Source organism: Tupaia chinensis, unplaced genomic scaffold (assembly GCF_000334495.1).
Source record: "Tupaia chinensis unplaced genomic scaffold, TupChi_1.0 Scaffold139466_1, whole genome shotgun sequence".
In the NCBI taxonomy this organism is placed as follows: Eukaryota; Metazoa; Chordata; class Mammalia; order Scandentia; family Tupaiidae; genus Tupaia; species Tupaia belangeri.
This window is the reverse complement of record NW_006199351.1, coordinates 576,390-586,569: the sequence shown is the minus strand read 5'-3', so window position 1 is coordinate 586,569 and position 10,180 is coordinate 576,390. Positions and strand designations below refer to the sequence as shown.

Here is a 10,180-nt window from a genome sequence, read left to right as displayed (position 1 = left end):
TTTTCATTCCCTTTTTTCCCCCACATTTTATTGATTCACAAAATATCTTAAACACTCTACTTTCAATAGCAAGTTTGGCTGATATATACATATCTATGAATACATGTCTGATATTAGGTGTGAATCTCTGAGTAGAATGAATATACTATAAAGTAGCACCTAGCTGATGCTATATAGCTTACTGAGTTCTTTTTTTTTTACATTATTTTACATTCATTCACTGTATATCATTGCACTACACAAAATGAATTTTCTCATCCAGAATGTACTGTGTATTTGCTTAACCAGAGATATTTCCATTCATGTCATTTTCAACGGATATTCTCCATTTTGTATTTCTTATATATTTTACTATCTCCATTTAATGTATACTGAATGTCTGCTCTCTATGGCAGAAACTGAAAAAGCATGGAGAACAACTGTGTCTACCAGACACAATGTGGGAGGAGAGTGAAAATGGTAGAGGGTGATAGAGAATCAGGGGAAAAAAAGAAAAGCAAAAGAAGAAGCATGAGCACTTTAACTGACAGTTTTGTTCTTTGATTCCCATTCATGGTCTCTAACACCAAAATTCTGGGCCACCACCAAGTAGCACATATCCTAGAATAAATGTCATTTCCAGTGGTGACGCATTATGGTAGTTTCATGCTTTCTTAGTTTTCTATGTGTGTTTGGCTTAAAATTTCAGGTGGAAGAGGATTCCCTGAACATCTTTTCCACAGTATAGAAATGACAATCCCTAAATATTTTTAAACAACTTTTAGTGAAGTTGAAATTTTAGAAAACCTAAGTACAGGACTTTGCAATTATCCCTTATGGACCTACCATATGTGAGCAACAAACATACATTCAACTCTAAGGAAAACAGTTTTTTAGAAATTCTTATAATCATCAATGACATTATATTTGTGGCAAAAATAGGGGTGGAAGGAGAAGAGCGAATGGAGAACTTGGGTAATTGAATATCTCTCCTTACTCAGAGTTGATGGAAGTGCAACAGAGAAAAGCTAAAAGAATCACTTAATGAGTTGTAGTCATTTAAATATGTGAACCAAAATCAAGCTGGAAGAATTTAGTATCTTGATCATAGTCGAGTGACTTAAAATTGTTTCAAAACATTACACAACAAGAATATTTTCATATACCATGTACGCTGTGTACTTAAAGTGATGAGTCTTTCAATGTTGCAGAACACTACAGGGAGCAGTTTAATGAAGTAACTAAGGTGCTTTAAATCTGTTTACAGTTTACAAAAGGCTAAACACATGGGCCAGCAGATGGCATGGAGGTTAAGGAGCTGGATTTTCACATAGCTGACCATGGTCCAAGTCCTGGTCATGGCAACCTGGAAATCACACCAGGGACATGGCCATGGGTGCCCAAAATCCCAAGAGGAGAATGGAGGAGGATTGCAACATGGCCATCTCCAATGGGAGTGATTTCTCACTTTCTCTCTCTGTCTCTCTCCAGACAGTGCACATGCCCTACAGCAAAAATAAACAAAGCAAACAAGCAAAACCAAAAAAAAAAAAAACCACAAAAAACTAAACACACACAAAAACACAATGTTTAAGGTAGATTACAATAAAGTTATGAACTTAATTTCTACTGCAAATATTCATGACACAGTCATATAAAACTCTCTTTTTACCCGACCCTTAGTAACTTGGATGCTCTAGAAAGTAGGTGACAATGATTGATTCTGACATCATGAATGATCATCTTGTATTATATTTTGTCCAGGAGCACCCCAAAGTGCTTTTTTCCTTGCTGAAAAGTGATGACGTTCATTTAGTTCAACACAACTGTAAATTGTAGCCAAGATTCATTTCTAAAAATTTGAAATTCACAAGTTAACATACTAGAATAAGATCTGTTATGACATTGGCACAAGGAAACTTCATCCAAACAATTACAAACAAGCTTTTAGTCAGCTTTGGTAAAGACTTTTAAAATTTTTTTTTCAGTAAACTTCTGCTTAATGTCAAAACAAAATGTTGAATGTGTGACAATAAAGTTGTTCTTGCATTAAGCATACATTTAAACAGGACAGAAATATTTTTCTAGTTGGCATTCTGCTCTTTTCTAAAATGATACATTTTATTTTTGTTGTTGTTCTTCAATTAAAAAAAAATGTTATAAGACATGTGTGTTTGTTGAAGAGAGACAGGGAGAGACAGAGAGAGAAAGCACCCCACCCAGGGGTGGGGGATGATCATACCACAATCCTTTCTCCTCATTCCCCTCTTGGGATTTTGGGCACATAAGTACATGTGCTTGGTGTGTTTTCCAAGCCATGGGTCCAGGACTCAAAATGAGCAGTCAGCCATATGACATCCAGCCACCTCAAACACTATACCACCTAACTGGCCCCCCAGTTGCCATTTTTAATATGACATATTCATTTCAAAATGTGATTTCTAATGGTATGTTTGATGAGAAGCACTGCTTGTTATATGTGTTTTTAGAATGTGATACTGAGCAAATGTAGCACCATTTATACTTAAATTTTTTCATTAAAAGCTCGGGGAGTATATTCATGTTATATACCACATTGCAATGCAAAATTATACATCTTGTACTTTGCTGTGCTCTGTTTAACTGCTCTTGTTTTACAAAGGAACACATTCAGAAGTCAATTTGTTTTTTGTTTTTGTTTTGTTTTTGGAGAGGTTTTTGCTATAGGGTGGGTGCGCTTGCAAGAAAGACAGAGAGAGACAGAGAGACAGGAAGCGAGAAATCACCCCCCAGGAGGGATGGCCATCCTTCAATCCCTTCTCCTCTATACTTGTCTCGGGATCTTGGGCATGCACGCACACAGGCCTGACGTGAGTTTAAGCCACTGGGTCCGGGACTCGAACTGCGGTCAACTACACGGGAGTCTAGCGACATAGTCATTAAGCCAATTGCTGGTCCCAACAATTTGGTTTTTAATACTTTCTTAGTATTAGTTTGTCATGAAAGTAATGACATATTTTTCTTTTTTCCTATGCAAAAATGATCATGACTTTCCCAACAACTCAATATATTCCTTTAAAAACATTTTAAGATAAAATTAAGAATAATATATACTTGAACCAGCAGGTGATATGATGGTTAAGGTGCTGGACTCCCACATGACTGACCATGGATCAAGTCCCAGATCTGGTGACTTAAAAGTCACACAGGATGCATTTGTGTGTGGGCCCAAAATTTGGAGAGAAGAATGGAGAAGAAGGAATTGTGATGTGGTCATCCTCCTGGGGGGATGGTTTCTCACTTTTTGTCTCTCTCGGTCTCTGTCTTTCCCCAGTGAACGCACACATGCCCTATGGCATAAAAACTTTAGAAAAAAAAGAATACATATGCGTTTTTTTTTTTCTTATTTTAGTTTTTTTCTTAAGGCAAGAATCAAAAACCAGTATACTCGACATGAGTAAAAAGAGGTTTTTTTTAAAATACTGAATATATTCATAATAGAAATATTTCACTTTTACTTTTAAAAAATAATTTAAAATATTGTTTTCTAATATATCAAGAAATCATTTCCTGTTTTATAATGAGAGCTCTTTGAGATTTGTTTGTCATTCTTCTGAAATATAAGTCAAACTACATCCATATATCTCAACCCAGTCATCCTTTGACTTGTGCCATTTAAATGATGGACAACTATTAATATTTCAGGCATTCACATAATAATACTGTAATTATTAAAGGTCACTTTAAGTCAAATCTACTTTTAGTTTGAATTTATGAATCTTAGGTATGTCTAAATTATCTCAAATAATTGTAGCTTTTTAAAAATGGAAGCCATGGGACCAGCAGATGGCATAATGATTATGTCACTGGGCTCTCACATAGTCAACTGCAGTTTGAGTCCGGGACCCAGCAGCTTAAAACTCACACCAAGCATATTTGTGTGCATGCCCAAAATCCCAAATGAAGAAGGGATGGTGCTATGACTATCCCCCCTGGGAGAGTGATTTCTTACACTGTCTCTCTGCTTCTCTCTTCTCTTTGGTGAGCACACATGCCCTTATAGCAAGAATCTCTGTTAAAAAAAAAAGAAATAAAGAAAGAAAAATCAGAGGCCATTTTCAACATATTATTGGTTTTTATAAACCCGTGTTAAATGAAAAACAGACTCCAAATTCTGTAGTGCCACAACTTTCAGTCTCTGAAACCTCCAAGTTTTTCAAACCCTCAGAACTTCAGTTTCCTCATTGAAGGAATGAAAATACTCCCTGCATCACCAGTTGTTATGTCATAAATGGGTGATTGTGCTATGAAGCTGAAGCCCCAACACAGACTGTGAACAAAGCACTAAAAATTAGTTATTCTCATTATTTTATATGACTTGACAAACATAACTTACTTCAACTATCCATTACACTGTTCTCTAATTGTCTATCCTTGGATAATTTACTGAACCTCACTGAGTGAATATTATTTCTTATTTATAAAATATAGATACTATTTAAGTTTTCAGAATGGTTACTAACATTAATATATGAAATATATGAAAAGTGCTCATTTAGTAGGTGCTCAACTAATGTCTATCACCCTTATTCAATTAATATAGTAATTCTCTTCAGCACCTTTCTGCCTCTCAAATTCGAAAGAGATTGAAATTGAAAGAGATTATGTTGGGGCATCAGTTACATACAAACACTGTACTAATTAAAACTTACCTTTTATTCTTGTAAAACATGTATACAGTGTGTCATAATCAAGCCAAAGGTATAAACATATTCATATCTTAAAAACAACATTACATTAAGTTGTGTACTTTTGAATTTCGGTTTACTAGTTGTATTGGAAGTATGTATTGAATTGTCAGCGACTTTTTTTACTCTACTGTGGTATACTGTTCCATAACTTATTCCACTTGTTTACATGTACTTCTGTGTCTGTTAGTCAATTTCTTCTGAAATTCTCCACCTCCTCCACTCCACTCTCTGTGCAGCTTCTAGTATCTATTATTAATTACTCGATTTTTATGCTATTGAATGCTTTAGCTTCTCCTTCTGTTAGTGAGTAAGGACACTTGGTAAATGTTGAGCAGGGACATACAGTATTTTTCTTTCATAGCCTGGCTTATGTCACTTTCCATTATGTCTTCCAGGTTCATCCAATTTGTCTCAAATGGCAAGAATTCATTATTCTGCAGTCAAAGGACAGATCATCCTGTGTAAAGGGAGAAAATGTGAACAATTTTTATTGCAGCATTATTCACATTTTCTGCGTTACAGAAGATGATCTATCCTTTGACTGCCAAGTCTGCACTGACCTCCATACTAACACCTGGCACACAATAGCAGGTATCCAGGATAATATTAAATAGAAGAAACAGTGCATCTCAAAAATTAAATTACTTCTAATTTATCTTTAAATGTTCCTAGTACTGCAAAAATAGGAGTACAATAAAATATGAGAACAAAAAATATTTGCAAACTTGGACAAAATAATATATTTGAATATTTGATATACTCTGTCAAGTGGGAGGAAAGACACTCCTTCAACTCCATTGTTTTCCATGAGGCCCATGAGGCCCACCTTTAATTGGCAAAACACTTATTTATAATTATTTTTCATTTTTAAATTTTGCTATAGGTCATGTGTGTTTGCCAGAGAGACAGAAAAAGAGAGAGAGGAAAAGCACCCCCCAAGAAGGATGTCCATGCCACAATCCCTTCTCTTCTCTTCTCCTCTTGGGATTTTGTATACACCCACATATTTTTCTATCCACCAGGTTCAGAACTTAATGGTGCAGTTGGCCATGTTGGATCTAGCACCTTAACCACCACACTACCTGCGGGCTCTCTTTTCTTTGTTTTAATTGCCAGAGGGTACATGTGTTCACCAGAGAGAGGAAGAAAAAGAGGGAGGAAGTATCCTCAATGAAGCCTGGTCACACCATAATCCTGTTTCCTCCTGGCAGGAGTAGGGGGATGCACATGCATGTGTCCCACATGTTTTTCAGGCCACTGAGGGCAGGATTTCTTTTTTTTTAATTTATTTGTTTTTCTTTTTTTGGAGAGTTTTTTGCTACAGGGCGTGTGCACTCACCAGAAAGAGACAAAAAGCGAGAAGTCACCTCCCAGGGGGGATGGCCACATCACAATTTCTTCTTCTCCATTCTCCTCTCAGGATCTTGGGCACGCACACACACGTGCCCAGTGTGAGTTTAAGCCACCGGATCCAGGACTCGTACGGCAGTCAACTACATGGGAGTCCAGTGACATAGCCATTACACAAACTGTTGGTCTCCCTGAGGCCAGGACTTAAACACAGTTGGCTATGTGGAAATCCAGCTCCTTTAGCCACTAGGCACATACAATTCTTGATTATGTAATAGCAACATAGTTCTCCCTAGTGAGAACTAGCAAGGAAGGCTATAGATATTCTGTTGAATATAAATCTGGGTCCATTTAGGAAGAAGTTACTCTAGTGATTTCTCAAAGTGAGTACTTTAAATAGTGTACAAGTATGAATAGTTTATTCTTTTTAATCCTAAGTACTAGCCATAGAGGATATACCACAATTTGTTTGCCCATTTTTCTGATAAAGGCCTTGTTTTCTTTTTGCAATTGAAAATAAAGCCACTATAGACATTTATGTATAAGTGTTTGTGTGGACATATACTTTCATTCCTCTGAGGTAAACCACTCATGCATGGAATGGCTAGATCATATAAAATATGGCTTTGTTTAAAGAAACTGCCAGTTTTCAAAAAAGACTGAGCCAGCAGTGAATGAGGGTTCCAGTTTTTCTACATTCCTGTCTATGCTTAGTAAGGTTACTCATTTTAATTTGTGTGTAATGCTATTATAGTGTCATTTTAATTTGCATTTCTATAATGAATAATGATTTTGGATATCTTTTAATGTCATTATTTGTCATCTATGTATCTTCTTTTTTATTTTTAATTAGTTAATTTTAAAATTTATTTATTATCATAATTTCAATGTAATATAATCTTGTTTATATTACATTGAATCACATATAACTTTACAGTGTATTATATTTCTTTTTCCAGAAGGTCATCTATGTATCTTCTTCACCAAAATGTCTTTTCAAATTCTTTGCCCATTTCCTGCCCCCATGTCCCCACTGCTGGGTTATTTTGTTATATTGTTGAATTTTGAGAGTTTTAAAATATAGACATATATGTATATTCTGGATACATGTCCTTTATCAGATAAGTGTTTTCAAAAACTTTGTCCCAGTTTATGGCTTTCCTTTTAATTTCCTTCAAAATGTCTATTAAAGAGCAGAAGTTGGTATTTTTGATGAAATGCAATTTATCACTTTTTTCTGTGTGAATCTGTTCTTCACTGGTCACATAATTTAGTTTTTCTTACTTTGCCTTTTGGTCCCCTAATGAAAGGAAAATAAGACAAATAAAGTAAGATTTAAAAAAGCTTAAAATAAAGAGCTAAAAAAAATAAAGGGAAAGAAGGAAAAGGAGGCTTTAGCGGAGAATTTCTCATTCCATCTTAGATTTGCTGCTCAGATTTTATAGTATAGTATAATATTAGAGGAACAAAACTTCATTAAAATTTATTTGATAACATTAATATAATGTGCATAGAGCAAATATTTATGAAAAACATCTTGACTGAATTAATTTGCCTCTGAGAAATTTGCAAGTTGATAAAATCCCAGCCCTACAGAGATTGTCCCTAGCAGCATTCCTCCTTAGAGCGAGGGAGCAGTGAAGCATGAAGCCAGTGGAGGGAGCAGGGTGGGTGTGGGGAGAACAAGTGAGAAGACTGCAAAGACCTTGCCTGATTCACCCGTTGCCATGGAAACTGGCTTTTAAAGGTTTTCCAAGGGGTAAAATAGTTTAGGTGACTAATGAGCAGTGTTTGAGACTTATGGCTTTAGGTCAAATTTAAATGTTCTATAGTATGTATGTTAGTGATTTTGCATTTTTTTCCAATCAAAAGGCTATTTATTCTGCAGTAGATTTGGTGATATTTAGATATGACATATGTAACTTCTCATATTCTGTGCTGTAAAATACATATACTTTTGCCACTGCCTTACTACTTGAGTGATCTGGACTCTTACCCCAACTCTTTCCAAGCCCCAGGTTGCTCAGTTTAAAAAGGACTTGATGAGTAATTAACTCGTATTTATTGCAAGGGTTAAGGAAGATGATGAACTAGAAGCATTTAGAATATGCCTAGCACAGAGTAAGCATTAATCAATATTTTCCCATTATTTTCAAAAGAAAACCTAATAATATAAAATTATACTTCTCAGCTTTTAAACTCAAGTCTGGATTTTAAAAGAAAATATGAAATTAAAACAAATCCTCTGTGAAAAAATAACTTTTATATTAGAAAGTGTTTGTTTTCCTGACTGTTACATGAAAGCATTTTGAAAAAACAATGATTAGAGTGTTTAGCAGACAAAAACAATCATTTTTCAAAATAAAAACTTGTGCTATTAAAAATAGAATAGCTGATTGTTATCCCTATTAAGTATAATTTTAACCTTGTACTCTCTTTAGACAAACTAAGAATATCCATAAAATCAAAGATGTTGTCTGTGAAGAGTTGTTTTTACACATTATTATTATTTCTGCTGTATGTATTGCTTTTCCAAAGCAGTCTGATAATTTTTCTATTACTCTTGACAAACTCAAGCACCAACAATAAAGGTTTTTGAAATTTACTTGATTTTTTCTTTTGGATCAGTTGATCTTAGCCTTAATAGTTGAACATAGGGAACAAACTAATTACATGCAGGACCGCATGGTGGTTAAGGAATTGAGTTCTCACATGGCTGTGGTTCGAGTCCTAGACCTCATGGCTTGAAATTCATGCTGGGTGCATGTGCATGTGTGCCCAAAATCCTAAAAGAAAAATGGAAGAGAAGGGATCCCAGTGTGGCTACCCCCGCAGAGTGAGGGTGATTTCTCACTTTCCTTCCCTCTGTCTCTCTCTGGCAAACACATGCGCCCTACAGCAAAAACCTAAAACAAAATAAATTAAAAAAAAAGTTACAAGTTCATATACTATGAAAAAAATCATGTTTTAGAAACACATATTCTTCTGATAATCATTATTTTCTGCATTTGGTTGAAAGGTTCATTTCTGACCATTAGGATGCTGAGTATGTTATTTTTTGTATTAACTATACAAGAATTGGACTCATTTCAACAGTAGCTAATCAATAATTAAAAATAAAGATAAAATTCAAAAAGGTAATAGGTTAAAAATAAAAAATAAAATTACAGTGACATCACCAAGGAAATGATTTTTTTTATTGGAGAACTTATGTATAAATTAATTACATAGTTCTAAGATGCAATATTAAAATTATTTTCAATAATGGGGGCCAGAGGGTGGCATAGTAGTTAAGGTGCTAGACAAACCACAGTTCTAGTCCAGGACCTGGTGGCTTGCTTTCTCATTTCCCTTCTCTTTCTGTGTGTATCTCTCTCTGGTCAAATTAAAGTAAATGAATGAATAAATAAAATGAAAGAAATAATAAAAAATATTTTCAATAAAAGCATGAACTACTGAATAGACCTATAATAGCTTCCATAGTTTTTTTCCACCTATATTAACTTTTGGAGATAAATACTTAATATCAAAATATATTCTGTAGTATATGGCCTTATTATACTCATGGTGCTTTTGATTTGTTTTATAGATGATCACCCAATTTGTACTTGTTAGGGGGTAAAGAATACAATAAACTTTAAGTGAGTGACTTAGAGGAAGAAAAATTATGAAATGAAATGCTTAAGAATGTACAATGTGTACTTTTAATTTTTGAGAGTAGTTCTTAATATTTGAAATACCAGTTAGACTTTCTCTATTATTCAGTCCACTTATATTGTGTGACATGCATAAGTTTATCCAAATATTGGCTTTATTTAACAGAATTTTTTTTATAATTTCTTTTTCAATTTTTCTGTTGTCGTTTTCTAGTATATAGAGATGCAACTGATGTTACGTGCTGATTTGATTTTTATGAATATTTGCCCAGGCAAGGTTTGGGTGTTTTTTTTTCGTATCACTTCAGGGTTTCATACAGATAACATCATGTTATTGGTGAAAAGAGGAAAGTTTACTTCTTTCTTTTGGATTACTTCATTCTTTTCTTTTTTTTTTTTACATAACAGTTTGACTAGAAATTCCAGTACCATGTTGGGTAGAAGTCTTGAAAGGAGGTATCCTTG

General features: G+C 34.5%; 1 protein-coding gene across 1 annotated transcript in view; it reads left to right on the top strand.

Moving 5' to 3' along the window:
* LOC114004647 (cilia- and flagella-associated protein 47-like) overlaps positions 1-10,180 on the top strand; it is a gene marked incomplete at its 3' end in the record, with an annotated part of 78,868 nt that overhangs the window by 23,016 nt on the left and 45,672 nt on the right. The window lies entirely within an intron of this gene.